The following is an 18,568-nucleotide window of genomic DNA, read 5'->3' as shown; positions in this document are numbered from 1 at the left end:
CCAAGGGGGGGGGGGGGGTGGTCTTATCTCATGCACAAGCCCGACCAGACCCGTGACGTTGAGCCAAGGGGGGGGGGGGTGGTCTTATCCCATACACAAGCCCGACCAGGCCCGTGACGTTGAGCCAAGGGGGGGGGGGGTGGTCTTATCCCATACACAAGCCCGACCAGGCCCGTGACGTTGAGCCAAGGGGGGGGGGGGTGGTCTTATCCCATACACAAGCCCGACCAGGCCCGTGACGTTGAGCCAAGGGGGGGGGGGGGGGTGGTCTTATCCCATACACAAGCCCGACCAGGCCCGTGACGTTGAGCCAAGGGGGGGGGGGGTGGTCTTATCCCATACACAAGCCCGACCAGACCCGTGACGTTGAGCCAAGGGGGGGGGGGGGGTGGTCTTATCCCATACACAAGCCCGACCAGACCCGTGACGTTGAGCCAAGGGGGGGGGGGGTGGTCTTATCCCATACACAAGCCCGACCAGACCCGTGACGTTGAGCCAAGGGGGGGGGGGGGTGGTCTTATCCCATACACAAGCCCGACCAGACCCGTGACGTTGAGCCAAGGGGGGGGGGGGGGTGGTCTTATCCCATACACAAGCCCGACCAGGCCCGTGACGTTGAGCCAAGGGGGGGGGGGGGGGTGGTCTTATCTCATGCACAAGCCCGACCAGGCCCGTGACGTTGAGCCAATGGGAATGGGTGGGTCTTAAAGGATGTAAGCTTTCTTGTCCACAAAAGAATCAGTCTGCATAATTCGACAAACCACCCGATAAGGGTTAGTGAAAGTTTTACTTGATAAAGTGCATAATTTGGCTATTTGAAACTGGAAGTTCGGAGAGTAACATCTTAAAAGTTGCTTAACGTGCTCTAGTACCCGTTAACGAAGGTTTCGTTTTAAGCATTTGTACGAGGACGTAGATACTTTGGAAAATGTGTAAGGCAAACGGTGACCTTTTTTCATATCTCTTACGTAATATAAGAGGAACTCGGCTCGAAAGGCTCGCATTCTAAGAAACGTACAACACCACAAAAGAAATGTGTTGTAATGAAAAATTCCCAACATGCAGCCGTTATAATTACTCACTTCCTGTTCCTGATTGATTCAAACTAATTTCGTTATTCAGAATAGCCATGCAGTCTCACAACTTTCGTCTTATCCCCATGTAAAAGCTTGCCCAGACCTGTCTCCACGTGAAGGACTAAGAACCCAGATTTGTACTGGCGTTTGACTTGGGATAAGACTTCCTTCATCTTGGAACACGTACTAACATTCAAGGACAGGCCAATGCTGATTGGGACTTTCGTGTTGATTTTTTTGTGTGCATCAGTGTCAACGTGCAAAATTATTTCAGCAAAACATTCCCGCAAATGCACAGAAAACTTACATCTAGGCTGTTGATTTGTTGTAAATGTCAAAGCGGAGGCCAGGGATACCCTTACTCTGTTTACAAGCTTGTGCACATCTGTCATGGTTGTAAATGTCAAAGCGGAGGCCAGGGATACCCTTACTCTGTTTACAAGCTTGTGCACATCTGTCATGGTTGTAAATGTCCAAGCGGAGGTCAGGGATACCCTTACTCTCTTCACAAGCTTGTGCAGAGCTGTGATGGTTGACATCGTCCACACCAGAAGGAACGTAACTATGTTTGTAGAACGATGGGTGATCTTATCAACGATGAAGGAAGGTAGTCTTTTCCTCAACAATATATAATCCTTCGATTTCAACATTCAAATTTGAAGTAAAGCCACACACAGGAACACACACAAAACCGACACTGAATTCGTGACATCGACGAACAATCGAGCAGTTCTGGAAAATCGGAAAACACAACAAAAACATTCTTAAGGAGACACGATTCATGCAAATTATTGTCTCAATAAAAACTGGAAAGCAGAATTGAAAACAGCAGCAGCGAAAGTGGATGTTTACACGAGATTCGGTCGCCTAACCCGCCACTAAACTAACATTAGCAAGAGGGCTTGAGACAGCCAGAGAAAAAAGATGAAAAGAAAAAAACCAGTTTTAATCGACTCACACACACAGAGCTAAATTATGTTACCACATTTCCACACGTGGACACAGCAATGAGCTGATGTGGCTCTGTGGCTAGTAAAGCGGCAATTCCCACACCCATTTTTTCTCCACCTCACATGCCGCATTCCTGTAGTATTTTGGCTCACCATGTGATCGGCGGCGGCGAAAAGGGATAGCCCAGCCAACCTTCCTGTAGCGAAAACTTTCTATTTCTCGATCCTACCTCGAATTGTGCACACTTCTTGAAAAGTGATTTTTTTCTCCGCCACTGATAAAAAAAATAATTAAAAAATTAAAAAGACGACGAAGAGGAAGAAACACAGAAAAGACAAAAAAGAAAAGTGCATTTTCCGCTTTGAAGTGTTCAGCCCCAGTTTGTGCCTGGCCACCGTTTTCGCCAATGTGTATGTGACAGTATTCCGCCTCTCGCAGGGTGACGCGTCTGTGAGAAAAGTGGCACTGTGATGCTAAAGATGTGACTTGCACTGCCAAATGCTGCATCGGGTTTTTGTGGTGGGGCCCCGCAAAACCCTGTTTGTGCACGTAACGGCAGCTCCACTGCAAACCAGACTCGCCGATTTTTTTTATTTTTCATTTTTTTTATTTTTTAAGTGGGTGCAAAATGACTCCCCGCTCTGTATAACTACAATACACTGACTGTGCAGCGAGCGAAACATGCACTGTTCTTTCCAACGCGATCCTCCTGTGTGTTGATCTATCATCGTCCGTTGCATCGAGGATTGTTCCTCGTGTGTTATGTGTGTTCATTCTGTGTTGCCAAAGCGACGGGGAAAGAACTTGAAAACAGTGTAAATCTTCTATGGATTTATGAATCATAACGCCACTAAAAATGTCTGTACCCTACCCCTAGCAGCGTTTGGGGTGTCGGAAGGATATGGAGAGAGAAAATATGGTCTCCGTGTCGGTAAGTTATTTGTTGATAAGCGTTTCACACAGCCACGTTAGTGTGTATTAAACATAGCGTGTGTGTGTGTTGGGAGGGGGGTGGTATTTTTGTTTCATAACGCATTATTATTAACATCAATGAAATGATTCTTTACCGTTCAAAAGGCCAAACAGCTTTTGTCTGGAAACAAACCATTAAGTCACATCGAAGTGTCAGCAAACTATATACCCTGTATCGTATTTTTGTTTCATAATTAACCATTTTCAAAGACATATGATCCGTTACCGTTCAAAAGGCCAACAAGATTGGGTCTGGCAACAAACAGGCCATTACATTACATCGAGTTTTCAGAAAACTACACCCTGTATTTTTGTTACATTTAGTCAAGTTTTGACTAAATGTTTTAACATAGAGGGGGGAATCGAGACGAGGGTCGTGGTGTATGTGTGTGTGTGTGTGTGTGTGTGTGTGTGTGTGTGTGTGTCTGTGTCTGTGTGTGTGTGTAGAGCGATTCAGACTAAACTACTGGGCCGATCTTTATGAAATTTGACATGAGAGTTCCTGGGTATGATATCCCCGGATGTTTTTTTCTTTTTTTCGATAAATACCTTTGATGACGTCATATCCGGCGGCTTTTTGTAAAAGTTGAGGCGGCACTGTCACACCCTCATTTTTCAATTAAATTGATTGAAATTTTGGCAAATCAATCTTCGACGAAGACCGGGGTTTGGTATTGCATTTCAGCTTGGTGGCTTAAAAACTAATGAGTGAATTTGGTCATTAAAAATCGGAAACTTGTAATTAAAATTATTTTTTTATTAAACGACCCAAAAACAATTTCATCTTATTTTTCGTCATTGTCTGATTCCAAAAACATATACATATGTTATATTTGGATTAAAAACAATCTCTGAAAATTAAAAATATAAAAATTATGATCAAAATTAAATTTCCGAAATCGATTCAAAAACTATTTCATCTTATTCCTTGTCGGTTCCTGATTCCAAAAACATATAGATATGATATGTTTGGATTAAAAACATGCTCAGAAAGTTAAACGAAGAGAGGTACAGTAAAGCGTGCTATGAAGCACAGCGCAACCGCTGCAGCACCAAACAGGCTCGTCACTTTCACTGCCTTTTGCACAAGCGGCGGACTACGTTCAGTTTCATTCTGTGAGTTCCACAGCTTGACTAAATGTAGTAATGTCGCCTTATTTAGTGTGAGCAATGCTATTTTCTTGCAAACCTGTAACGACAATGCCTCTTGCGTGATTGGTTCAGCCTGCTACCTCAAAATACAGCAAAGTCACCATTACCGGAAGTTCTTTACCAACTCCGGAATTCATCATTCTGTTGACAAACATTACGGGTCCATCTAAATTCGGTCCATTTCATATTTATAGATTCAAGGAGGAAAGTTTTCTCAACATGTCTAACCATAATGGAAAGAATACACCGCAATGATGTACACAATGGTTTATTACGAGAGATCCGTTCACCAGAAAGCAAAATATGTCAGACTTCTGCGGCACCCATGCCCAATGACGCATACAGAGAATACAGAGGCTTGTTGTTAAATTATTGAAGTTATTTTTTTTTAAACCATATGGGTCATTCGGGGCTATTACAGGGAATAGGATGGGATGTAATTGTATCATCGAAAAAGATAATAGAAGATAAAGAGCATGAATTAGTAGCTGGCATACACACAAAACCACCTTGGTGACGATAAGTACCATATATATAATCTCTTTCGGTTCGATGCCACGCATGAATACAGTCTTTCGGATGAGACGAAAAACCGAGCTCCCTTCATGTACACTACATTGGGGTGTGCACGTTAAAGATCCCACGATTGACAAAAGGGTCTTTCCTGGCAAAATTGTATAGGCATAGATAAAAAAAAATGTCCACCAAAATACCCGTGTGACTTGGAATAATAGGCCGTGAAAAGTAGGATATGCGCCGAAATGGCTGCGATCTGCCGGTCGATGTGAATGCGTGATGTATTGTGTAAAAAATTCCATCTCACACGGCATAAATAGATCCCTGCGCCTTGAGTCCGAGTCTGGAGATACGCGCGCGATATAAGACTTGATATAATATAATAATAATGAAGAAACACTAATCCACGGCCCCACAATCACACATCACTACACTCACCCACCTCCTTCAACTGAGCCCAATAATAAGCTCAATACACCAGCCTCTCCCCGTCTGGACCAGTCGGCTTTCTTGTCTACGCTTCATTCTTTACAACAACCGTTTTCCAGGTTGCCGTAACCAGAAGACTTGATGACTCACACACAAAACAATGAGTTGAGGCCAAATACCCCCCCCCCCCCACACACACACACACACACACACCCTTTACAGCGTCCACCCTCCTCCACCCCCCCCCCCCCCCCCCCCAACCTACCCCCATTCTGCCCCACGCGACAGCATTCCTGTATTATTGGTTGCATGTCCGGAGGTGCTCGTTTCCTCATTCCTGGCATAGTCGGAGCGCAGAGCGATAGAACCTAGTCTTTGTGTGCATGACTATGATCTGTTAAAACCATTTGACACACTGACAAACACGGTTGCCATGTCCAGTTGGGACGGTTAACCATACACCTTCAAGGACACGCTATTGTCCGGCAAAAGGGACACTTCCTCTTCTCTTTTCTTTTTCTTGTCCGGAGAAGAATGTCTTGACCACTTTTGGCAAGTGCGGCTTTTGCGCCGCTATGTGTGTGTCTAGGACAAACATGCAATTTCTGTAGCGGTCTCCTCTCCTGGAGTTTGTATTGGGGTTTTCTGAGGTTCTATCTTTGGTTACTACAACAGAATGACGTGGCATTCGTTCAAAAATGTTTACCTTGAACACCGAGTTTACATACAACGGTATCGTAACTTTTATGTTAATGGTTTACCTTAACACACAGTTAATCAACAAAAGGAACCCTAACGCGACTGTGCTTTATTACCACATAATCATGATGATAATGCGCACCAATCCCCACCCTTTTCGCTCCATCCTCATCATGTAGTTATCGCCAGTAACCCGGGGCAGTAATGTATATGATATTGTTTCTGCTTACAACCGCACTACACCCGGCAACTTTTTCAACAAACGAACTGGCTGCTATGAAGCAACACTGACTGCCACAAAATCAGACGATTTCGCATCAATAACAGGCAAATGTCCTAAATGTCAATGAGTTTTATCTCGCGGCAAGACAGGACGGTTGCTAATTGGTTCCAACAATTCTAATTTGTAGCCAATATGCATGAGGCAGTCAAAACCGGCCACATCACAGTTTAGTTTAGGTGGAGGAAGTAAGTGCTGGCTGTGTGAGTCATCCTAAATGCAAATTGATAGTGCTTGCAGACTTCCGGATAGAAAACTAAAAGACTGCGGCACCGAAAGGTCGGCCGTCCGTAAGCCCACTGAACCTGTCAACATGACCCAAAGAATGAGAAGTGAAAGAAAGTTAATACAGGAATGTAACTGCTCACTTCCTGCTAGGTCAAAACAACACAGTTTCCTGTTGACTCACTGCACAACTAAACCTACTGGATACAATACCTGTCATGATCTCTGTCCCGACAGACTGACTTTTTTTTCTCTCTCTCTCTGTGCAACACACGTTCAAGACGTTTGACCTTAGTGAAAACCATACATGCGAACAAAGATCGAGTTCCCACAAACCGTTCTATTCTTCGCAGACAGAAGCGTTTACGCACAAACCCTCCGGACAGTTAAACACTGTTGCCCCTCCACCCCACCCCCCCCCACCCCCCCCTCCAAGTCAGCGAAGTCGATAAGGACAGAGCTATCTCCACACAATGACGGGTGCACAGTAGCTTGCATTATGATTACTTTGTACTATAGTGAAAACCCCCCCCCCCCCCCCCCCCCCCTCCAACATTCACCTCCACCTGCAGACTCTAGTTTTCCAGCTATTTGTTGAGACCCTCTATACATTCACCTCCACCTGCAGACTCTAGTTTTCCAGCTATTTGTTGAGACCCTCTATACATTCACCTCCACCTGCAGACTCTAGTTTTCCAGCTATTTGTTGAGACCCTCTATACATTCACCTCCACCTGCAGACTCTAGTTTTCCAGCTATTTGTTGAGACCCTCTATACATTCACCTCCACCTGCAGACTCTAGTTTTCCAGCTATTTGTTGAGACCCTCTATACATTCACCTCCACCTGCAGACTCTAGTTTTCCAGCTATTTGTTGAGACCCTCTATACATTTACCTCCACCTGCAGACTCTAGTTTTCCAGCTATTTGTTGAGACCCTCTATACATTCACCTCCACCTGCAGACTCTAGTTTTCCAGCTATTTGTTGAGACCCTCTATACATTCACCTCCACCTGCAGACTCTAGTTTTCCAGCTATTTGTTGAGACCCTCTATACATTCACCTCCACCTGCAGACTCTAGTTTTCCAGCTATTTGTTGAGACCCTCTATACATTCACCTCCACCTGCAGACTCTAGTTTTCCAGCTATTTGTTGAGACCCTCTATACATTCACCTCCACCTGCAGACTCTAGTTTTCCAGCTATTTGTTGAGAACCTCTATACATTTACCTCCATGTGAGGAACAGATGTTGTGAACTTTTTGGAGGTCTTAAGAAAGGGGGATTACATAACTCCATAGTTGGCATGCTGTGTCTTCCTAATAAGGCCGTATGATTCCCAACTCTACAAGATACCTCTAACCTTATCAATTTACTGATGTTCTTAATCGTTAAAAAAAAAAAGAGAAAAAAAGAGGAGAGGGGGTAAAATAAAACACGGGGTGGGTGGGGGTCCTCTGTACCCTTGTCCGCGTGGAATCAGTGACAGACGTGTTTTGACCTCGTAGTAAGGCCTTACCATGAATCAGAACTCTGCCAGGCCCCTCTAACCTTATCAATTTACAAAGCAAATAGGCCATTGGTAAGGGTAGGGTGCCCAGGAGTGGCTACCGGCTCTTCTCGTCTTCGTATGTACATGTACACCCTGAAGACTTATCAGTGGTGGCAAGGCCTAGCTATAGGCTTGTGCAAGCAACATATGAATGTGTGGCAAGTTGGTTAAAGCCTGTGTCTTCTTGATGATGGTTGGTTGGCTAAAAGACTGCGTTTTGATGATGGCTGACAGTGACCTAAGGGTGTCAATGGGTGTTTCCAATGCTTGCCGCATTGTCACGCCGGGGGAAGTGTTACGGAAGAAAAATCACCGTGTGTTACGACAGCATTCTGCTGTCCGGTAGTCAACCAGGTTTCGAGCGCGAAAGTAGTGTTACTACCAAACTAATAATTGCTGTGGCGTAATTATCGAAGCCAACAAAGTTTATTTGGTCTCAGCGGATTCATGATTGCATGAGGATTAACATGTTATCGGTTTAATTTTTGAGGCTTCTGTTTTACATTTGTGACAGCGTCGTGTTTGTTGATATTGTTCGATTTGGGGAATTTGTTTTAAATGGTGGAGATTACAAGAGGCTTGATTAAGCAACAGCGGTAATTTGATCAGGTAATGTGATGTATTATAACTGAAATGCATCAATAGCAGTGTCCCAATATTATGCAAGTGTGTTTGTGTCATCGGCTGAGGAAAAGAGCATGTGTATTTTTGGGGTACGCGTCGCTGTGCTACGGCCGCCAACAGTGCACTGATACGGCCGCCCCGCTTCTCTGTTACAGCAGCCGGCACTCATTTTATTCGTTTAATAATGTTATTGCCAAAGTGTATGACAGTTTGCAAACAAATATGAACGGGTTTCACTACACATCGGTTGTTATCAGGAATTTTGATTCCCTGCCTTCTTTTATTTAATGTCGCATTCGTCACAGTTTATATCTTGAGTTTGTCTACTTCCCCGACTAAGCGTGCAAATAGTTTCACCTGGCATGCACATGACAAGATCAAATTTCAATTATTTACAACAGTCGCTGAAAATCGATTTGGTAGGCCAGTTTGTCGCAATTTTCTTCCACACTATAGCCTAAACAATCTGCTGAAAACAAATAAACTTTGCTGGCTTCGATAATTACGCTGCAGTCATTATTAGTTTGGAAGTTACACACCTTTCGCGCTCAAAACCTGGTTGACTACCGGACTGCAGAATGCTGTCGTAACACACGGCGATTTTTCTGCCGTAACACTTCCCCCGGCGTGATTGTACAAGCCCTGAATAATTATTAGTGGTGAAAAATGTTAGGGTTGAGGCCTAAGCCGTGGAAAAAGTGACTGTATGGCAAGTCGGTTAAAGCCTTTGTTTTATGCAGGGTGACCGAGACCTGTCAATGTTTTAAACGTTTGTGCCTGAATATGTATGTAACATTCGACGACTTATCAGTCAAAATTAAACCTCTATGCTTGTGCAGGAAACATAAGTATATCTGATTGAATGTATGGAGGTTGGTTAAAGCCTGTGTTTTGATGATGGCTGAATTAAACATGTCAATAATTAAACGTTTGCCAAGCTGTGCACAACCTAAAGCTTATCTGGGTGGAAAGCCCTGGCTAGACTACTGCATGTACAAATATGTATATGTCGTGCCCAATTCACATAATTGTGGATTCCGCAAAATGGGTAACATTTTGTATATATATATATAGTGTAGGTGGGTTAAAGCTTGTGTTTTGATGCAGGTTGAACTAAACCTGTCAGTGTTTAAATGTGTGCCAGATCGTGTCATGTGCCACTAATTTACCGACCAGTGTCATATGTTGATGTCAAGGACACACACACACACACCCACACCCACACACACAAACACACACTGTCACACACACACACACACAAACACACACACTATCACACACACACTATCACACACACACACACACTTAGACACACAGATTATGCCATTTGTTTGTTGAACATTTATCACTCAGTGTCACATCAAGGATACACACACTCTCACCCTCCTCTTTCCCCTCCTGAAAATCTCTGGCAAATTTGACAATAAAAATGTCTTATATTTTACAAAGAGAGATTCAAAAGACTGCAGTACATGTGCAGTGTCAACTGATGAACTGAAATCCCAGTGCATAAATCAAAATCTGGGCACATGAACATTGAAGGGCTATGAACTCTTTTGCCATAATAACAAAGATAGTATCCTTTTTGTGCACACGTTCACACACACCAGCTTAGATTGGGTATGTCACAGACAATATTCCATTTTAATGAAACATTTTAAAGGACAATAAAGTGTTGTAATAAAGTGTTATTGCATAGATGTTTCCGGGCTTGTATATCTTGGGTCCTTCTAGTCGCACACACACTAACAATCAGCGGCCTGGCTACTACGTCAACTGAGCCACAATATTTTCTTTTATTTAATTTTGCAAATTGACACTGCTGTGCGCCATTTAATAAATTAATTCAGCAGAAAATTCCCACTGCGCATAAAGATGGCATAAAGGCATGTGTGTTCATGTTTGTTTAGGCATTCAACCGGAAGAATGCTCTGATCCCATGTAAAAGCCTTGTTCAGATCTGTATACTGTGGTCTACCTGATCGTTTACATGGGAGGGATGGTATCAGTCACTTTACCACACCACATCCAAATTAAATCAAGTCGCGTAAGGCGAAATTACTACATTTAGTCAAGCTGTCGAACTCACGTGATGAAACTGAACGCACTGTATTTTTTCACCAAGACAGTACAGCTTCATCAATCCCCGCGTGAAGGAAATCGCTCACCTCCCACGTGCAAAACGTAGTGATATTGACACGCCAGATTAGCGCGGTAGCGTATTGTGCTGAGCAGGAAAGCGCGCTTTTCTGTATTCTTGTTAACTTTCTGTGCTCGTTTTGAATACAACCTATCATATCTATATGTTTTTGGAATCAGGAAATGATAAAGAATAAGATGAAATCATTTTTGGATCGATTTCTTAAATTTTAATCGTAAGACTAATTAATCTATTTTCTTTAATTGTGATCACATTTTAAGAGTAAACATAACATATGTATTATGTTTTTAGATTCAGAATGCGATGAAGAATACGATGCAATCAATTTTAAATCTGTTTGCGAAAAATCGATTTTAATGACAACTTTAATGAGCAAACTCATTAATTAATTTTTAAGCCTCCAAGCTGAAATGCAATACCAAAGTCCGGGCTTCGTCGAAGATTACTTGACCAAAATTTCAACCAATTTTGTTGAAAAATGAGAGCGTGACAGTGCCGCCTCAACTTTCACGAAAAGCCGGATATGACGTCATCAAAGACATTTATCAAAAAAATGAAAAAAAAACGTCTGGAGATACCATACTCAGGATCTCTCATGTCAAGTTTCATGAAGATCGGTCCAGTAGTTTTCTCTGAATCGCTCTACACACACACACACACACATACACCACGACCCTCGTCTCGATTCCCCCCTCTACGTTAAAACATTTAGTCAAAACTTGACTAAATGTAAAAAGACAGAAATCTTTCTTTCTTTCTTTGGTGTTTAACGTCGTTTTCAACCACGAAGGTTATATCGCGACGAGGGAAGGGAGGAGAGACAGAAATCCTTGTTTCTGATTCTCCAAGACCTGAGAGTATGACCAACCTCTTGATCACAACCTGTGCACCACTTCTACAATCATGTACCTATCCCAGCTGGCATGTGCAAGGTCCAGGCTACTTTCAAAACAGGAACTAAGGTGTGTAAGTTGTTCACACTAAGAAACATGGACAAAGCCTGACAGCATGTCGCTGCAGTCAAAAGAACAAACGAATAAGGGACTGCTGATAAGAATGCAGAATGTTTGCAAAATGTTGACTTGGGCATATTATAGGTTATAAGATCATAAGTGTCAGTTATACAATCTACACACTTTGGTACTGACACTGTTTTTCAAACAAAGGCTAGCATATGACAGTATGCAAGACAGATGTTTTCCACAAAGTGACCAAAAAAAAGTTAAACAATATAACAAAAGGACATGTGCCAGCTTCAATGCTCTCTCACTGGACCAGTGCGGGGTACACAAAAACAGCAGTCAACTTTTATCGAATTCCAATTGTAAGACTATCGCAAGGGCCCCCTTTTTCAATCCAAGCCTGCTAATGATTGACAAACACAAGCAGCAGAAACAATGATGCTAACGTTGAACACTTCCCCCACTGAAAACCCCACGCAACCAATCAACACTCAGCGGTCTCCCTCAACGAAACAGCGGTGAGTAAATACATGCAATATGCTACCCACCTGTACATTGTAGACAGAGAAGCGGAGCAAAAGAGCACGCCATGGTAAACATCGATTGAGACATTTGCAAAAGAGCATCAAATAACAGCAAAAAAGGCAACTCAAGACCAATGCCATTAGTAAAGTCTACAACTATTAATGGGCGCTCCAGAACACAAAAACTACAAGACAAACATTCTTGTTCAAACCCGAAGATCTAAAACTGATAGCACCACGTCTCTGCATTGACTAATGTTGAGATCAAAGATGGTCGATGTTGGGAGTGGGGCGACTTCTGATCTTGGATTGGATTGCAAACTAGAAACTTTTTGACAATTTGTTGAGAACTATAACTTGCACACCTGGTGTACTTCTTTTTCTTCAGCGTCCAGAATTTTTTTTCTGGTTACGTGTGAGCTCGTTTTGCCCATTTGGGTTCCCCAAACTATACTCTGAGAGTGAGAGCATAGTCAGCTTTACTCAGCTTTCATTGAGTAGGCATGCTGGATATTTTCATGTTTCCATAACCCACCGAACTCCGACATGGATAACAGGATCTTTTCCGTGCGCACTTGGTCTTGTGCTTGTGTGTGAAGGGGGTTAAGTCTCTATTGAGGTCTAACGAATGACGTCTCACAACGTGCGCAGTCGTCCTTGGCGGTCAAGAAAGCCGCCGCGATCATTGCGCAGACGACACTTCTAGACCGCCAATAGTTTTTGTGCGCATCACGTGCTCCACATAAATCGGCCGGAAACGAAGCAATTGGGAAACCTGGATAGCAGGTCTGCACATAAGTTGACCTGGGAGATCGGGAAAAATCTCCACTCTTAACCCCGCCGGCCTGGTGAACTGATGTTTGTTGCTGGACATTTTTTGCTTTAACCACGGTTATTTATTTTTCTCCACAATGGTGTTTAGATACTATCTGGTTTGCTACAACATGTATGCATGCTGCCTAAATCTCTATGAGACCTGTTCTTAGCAAGATTTGTGTGCACTGAAATTGCACTTAGCTGCCGATTTTTGTGTATATATATAATCTGTGATTGTGTGTGTGTATGTGTGTGTGTGTGTGTGTGTGTATGTGTGTGTACGCCTGTGTCACAGTGTACGTGTGTTTCTCTGTGACTGTGTGTGTGAGAGAGTGTGATTTGTGTGTGTTTGTGTGTTCAGCTTTCTGAGAGTTCATTAACACTAACAACCACATCTAGACCAACCAGGAACATAACGGCACAGGGCAGGCAGAACATATTTGTTCAGCAGCATGAACCGGCAGGTCACTCGCTCTCACAGCGATCGAGCTGGATATGCGACAGACAACAATCACATGTCACAAATACCACAGGCGTTACTGTGCTGTTCAGCTGTTTAAACCTACAGCCACCCCCGCACCTGCCAAAATTATCTCGCTCTCACAAGGCCGCGCGCTGGGCCGGAAACCCTGACCTTCCCCCTGCCGATACTACTTTTGCATTTTGCAGCGAAAGGGGAAGAGGAAGCATGGGACCTGTGATTCTCCTTTGCCTGCGACAAACGATCGATGCTACCGCTTCGCTGCTCGGCGAAACTTTTTATAAGACGGTTTACTTACCTCTTATTTATGTATCGGCGACAAAAGGTTGCAAATGTTTGGATTTCAGTAAGAAATATCTGTCGGAGCAGACCACACTCAACGCCGCCATGTTTCATTTCAGGAACAACTCTTGCGCATGCGCTGTCACCAAAAGTCGACTCGAGGGGCCGTCTCAAGATCAGTTTTGTTTTGAATTCTAGCAGAAACAGTCTCTGGTTAAAACATGAATGGGCTGATGAAAAGTTCCGTGCTTTGACGTAGAGATAGTTAATATCATAGAAAAACTGACAATGACGTTTGGGGTTCATAGAAGGAGAAGCGGAATGAATCAGAGAAATAGCAGACTTGAAGTTGAACAGCCTTTGGAGGTGCCGATCGACTGACGTCACGTGGACAGTTTAATCGGTGCCGTAGTACAAGCGGCTCAAGTTGCGAGAAAGACAGTCCGTTGACTTCGGTATTCGATCATGAGTTTTAATGAATGAGGGTTCCACTTGTCAGTTTCGCATCGATGTTTCAAGATCTATAACGTTTTAGCTACTTGAATGTATTCTTTTGTGTTTTCTTTGGTTTAAACAAAACTGATTTATTCCGGAAATACAGGGTGACGTGTATGATACGATATGAACATGTGTTACTACACAACAAGCTAAGCTTATACTAAGTGTGGTTATAAATATGTACATCTAGAAAGGAATTGTTATTTCATGTTGGGTCAAGGTAAAAAAATCGCTTATACCCTTATTATAAATGTAAGACAAAGAATATAAAAAGGAACAAATACAACAAAAGAATCAGAGGAGGTAACGGAGGACGGAAAGGGATTTGACTTTAAGTTAGGCCTACAACAGTATTGGGGACATTTAAGTCGGGAAAGTGGGTAGACAGGGGACGGGGTCTCAGAGAGATGATGATTATTAGAGACTTGCCAATTCAATGTTCCTGCAGCAGCAGTGATTTCATCCAAAATGTTGTCCAATCTTATCAAGCTGAGCTAAGTCATGTGGGGTCACAGTGGTGGGGTGGTAATGATGTTGCAGTACTTGCCTTGACCGGAATGTATCACGTGGGTTTAGACACAGGACTAAGTTACTGGCTCGAACGTGCAAACCTTTTGGTTTCAGTTATCTTGTCCGCTGTCCAACCTGGTGGCCTCTCTCTCTCTCTCTCTCTCTCTCTCTCTCTCTCTCTCTCTCTCTCTCTCTCTCTCTCTCTCTCTCTCTCTCTCTCTCTCTCTCTCTCTCTAAAAGAAGCTCGTTTATATTGCTTTTGCCACAACCCTCGTAAAATAAAATTTGATTTGATTTGATTTGATCTCTCTCTCTCTCTCTCTCTCTCTCTCTCTCTCTCTCTCTCTCTCTCTCTCTCTCTCTCTCTCTCTCTCTCTCTCTCTCTAGCTCTCTCTCTCTCTCTCTCTCTCTCTCTCTCTCTCAGTATCTCTCACTCTCTCTTTCTCTCTCGCTCAACAAATGCTGGATGGAAAAGTTATCCCTGCATAATTTACAACAGTTAGTAACGATTCCAACAAGAGTTACAGCTACCTCATCTACGCTTAATAGACCATATATGTGTCAACTCGAGCTAACATTATTGAAACCTCAGCTCCAAGTTTTAGCTGTAGCGATCATTTTCCAGTGTGCCTCACGTGGTCGAAAAAAGGGGTTAGAATCCCAAAACGAAAACATAAATTTATAACATATTGGTTATTTTCAAAACTTGATCAAGATTCATACCTTTCGGAACTCAGTTGTACACATTTTTCAATGATTTATAATTATACTGACCCCGACGAAGCATTTGATTTATGGTACAACTTGTTTATAAAAGTGTATGATAAACATGCACCATTTCGAACCTCTCGTGTGGAGCAACATCCCAAACCTAAGTGGCTTACAGGCGACATGCAACGTGCGATTGATTACCGCGATTTTCTTAAACGTAAGGGAAAAGAAGAAGAATACAGAAAACAGAGAAACAAAGTAACGTCCATGAAACGTGCAGCTCGTAGAAAGTATTACCGTGAGCTCGCTGCATCCAGTTCAAAACAAAACTCAAAAGCCATCTGGAAGGTGATCAACCAATTATCTCGTAAAGATACAGTAAAATCTTCCGTTATTGATATACCTGCTGATGATCTGAACATTCATTTTACTTTTATTGTTGACAAAATAATTACAACTGATAGATCAAAACACAATAATCTGGACAAGTTGAAACAGTTTTGTGATTCAAAAAATATTACCCATAATTTAGATATTCCTCTGCTATCTGTTAGCGACGTCTTCCATTATCTGTTGAGCTTAAAACAAACAGGTACTCGTGGTTTGGATACTCTTGATGGGAAAATTCTGAAGTTGTCTGCCCCTTTTATTGCAGAATCCCTTACATATGTTTATAATTTGTGCCTTGACAAATCCTACTTTCCCAATAAATTAAAGGAGGCGAAAGTAATCCCGTTATTTAAATCAGGTAGTTCTTCTGACCCCGCCAATTACAGACCACTACTCTTTTCCCTGTATATTAATGATCTTCCTCTTAGTATTAATGATGACTGCGAACTCTTTGCTGACGATACGACCCTACACACTACTGATAAAAAATTAGACAAAGTTTATTCATCGTTGCAGAACAGTGTAGATTATCTCATTCATTGGACGGAGTATAACCACATGAGTCTTCACCCTAAAAAGACCAAATACATGTTAATAACAACAAGACAAAAGAGACAAAACATACGAAACAATCCTCATTCCATATTAATTGGTAACGACGCAATAGAGGAGGTTGGAGATCATAAAGTTTTGGGAGTAAATATCGATAATAATTTGTCTTGGGCCCATCATGTTCGGTCGTTATGTAAAACAATGTCGAGAAAAATATATCAGTTAAATAGAATTAAACACTTTCTAGATCAGCACTCAAGGTTATTATACTTTAACGCATATATACAAACCATCACAGATTATTGTTCGACCATCTGGGTGCTGTCAGTGCTAATATTTTAAAACCATTGTATAGTTTACATAGGCGAGCGCTAAAACTAATCTTACTGAAACAATCCAGTCTTGTATTTGATGATTATAAGAAACTTAAGATTCTCCCATTAAAAGAAAGATTTAAATTAAATGAAGGCGTGCTCCTTCACAAAATACTTTCCGGCCGTGCACCACGAACTTTCGTTGCAAACTTTAAAGTCAAACCAAACCGAAAGTGTAACGTCCCAATTCCAAGGATAGATCTCTTCAAGTCAAGCTTAGCCTATTCTGGTGGCGTCCTGTGGAATTCTCTCCCGGGAATTTGTGAGAGTCCCAATGAGTCTCAATACTTTCAAAAAACACTTTCACTGTATTTAATGTTAAATTACGAAAAATCATAGTGATGGAACACTTCGTTTAGTTATAATTATTTTCATTTGTCCAAAGCATCAGTGTTCATTATATCCACACAAAAACACTCAACGCTTTAATAACACATTTACTCATGCATGTGTATTCAGCATTGTTTTCACTACGTTACATATATTTGTGTATAATATGTAATATGTAAATATTCATATGTTGTTGTTTTTCTCTACCTTTTTTTCTACGTGAATATCCGTGTAAATATGTGATTAGATTAGTCCCCTCTCTGGGCGAGGGCTGGTTGAAAAAAAGCTCGTTGTATTGCTTATGCCACAACCCTCGAAAAATAACATTTGATTTGATTTGATTTGATTTGATCTCTGACTCTCACACACACACACACACACACACACACACACACACACACACACACAAACTGACACACACACACACACACACACACACACACACACACACACACACACACACACACACATTCCAACACACACACACCCCGACACACACACACCGACACACACACACACACACACACACACACACACACACCGACACACACACACACACACATACATATTTCAAGTTTGATTATATATGCATCCGGCATGCTCACGTGCAAACACTGATACCAACAGCGCCCATTCTTAGCCAAGAGAGAGAGAGAGACAGACACTGAGACAAATACGTACTAATTATTCGGATGCGCGTGGGCGGCTTCACTGACCATTCACGTGTCAAAATCTGCAACTCCACTTTCAATGATTAAAGTTGTTGATTAGTCTCTGCAAATATCGCCTCTTTCTGTCAAGTGTCAATTAATTACATACATCCAATTTGAAATTCTAACCGTGAGCTAGGCGAAATTGTTTGCGGAGTTTTCACGAAAAATAACGTGCTTGGCTCGCGCACAATCACACGGATTTTCAAACGTGGCCATGTGCCTTTCATTTTTAAACTGGAAGAAATAATATTTCAAAATGAACGTTTGTCGTGCACGGAGCGCGGAGTCTTTTTCTCCCTTTACCGAAAGACGAGTCGCTCAAAGCGATATCAACACATAATTATAGAGTCAACTGATCTGCGTGTCGTCCTAAAAGTTTGACACTGAACACATGCACTTGGTCATGAATATACAAAATTATGGCCGAGACTAACAAGTCAGTCCTGTAATGGCCGATAACCTTCGACCAGGTGCGCAGTCTCAGTAAACTTGGTGACAAAAGCCAAAAGTAAACCTAATTTGCTTAAAACAGGCTTTCTTTAGTATATTTGAGCCCGTTTTTCATTGTTCACAATTTCTGTGTGCATTTCGGGTTTTTGAAAATAAAACAGAATACAATGCGATCATCTTTCAATCTCAAATTGCAATTTCAATTTCAAACAAAAATTTAATTAACTGTTATTAAAAACAATTGTGCTGTAAAGCTACAACTGGATTCCCGTAGCCTCACTAACTACCTTAATGACAAATACAGGAGAGTTTGTCGAAAACGTTAATTTTGGAACTA

General features: G+C 42.2%; 2 protein-coding genes across 2 annotated transcripts in view; one reads left to right on the top strand and one right to left on the bottom strand.

Moving 5' to 3' along the window:
• The window catches only part of LOC138961368 (transcription initiation protein SPT3 homolog), a 114,562-nt gene extending 100,732 nt beyond the window's left edge, over positions 1 to 13,830 (bottom strand). Inside the window, exon 1 of the mRNA XM_070332983.1 lies at positions 13,720 to 13,830. The gene's annotated coding sequence lies outside the window, so the exon portion shown is untranslated. The remainder of the gene's footprint in view (positions 1 to 13,719) is intronic.
• Positions 1,997 to 18,568, top strand: part of LOC138961366 (uncharacterized) — a 146,517-nt gene continuing 129,945 nt past the window's right edge. The window contains exon 1 of the mRNA XM_070332982.1: positions 1,997 to 2,958. The gene's annotated coding sequence lies outside the window, so the exon portion shown is untranslated. The remainder of the gene's footprint in view (positions 2,959 to 18,568) is intronic.

Source organism: Littorina saxatilis, linkage group LG3 (assembly GCF_037325665.1).
Source record: "Littorina saxatilis isolate snail1 linkage group LG3, US_GU_Lsax_2.0, whole genome shotgun sequence".
In the NCBI taxonomy this organism is placed as follows: Eukaryota; Metazoa; Mollusca; class Gastropoda; order Littorinimorpha; family Littorinidae; genus Littorina; species Littorina saxatilis.
The sequence above is the reverse complement of the archived record's forward strand: the minus strand, read 5'-3'. Positions and strand labels throughout refer to the sequence as shown.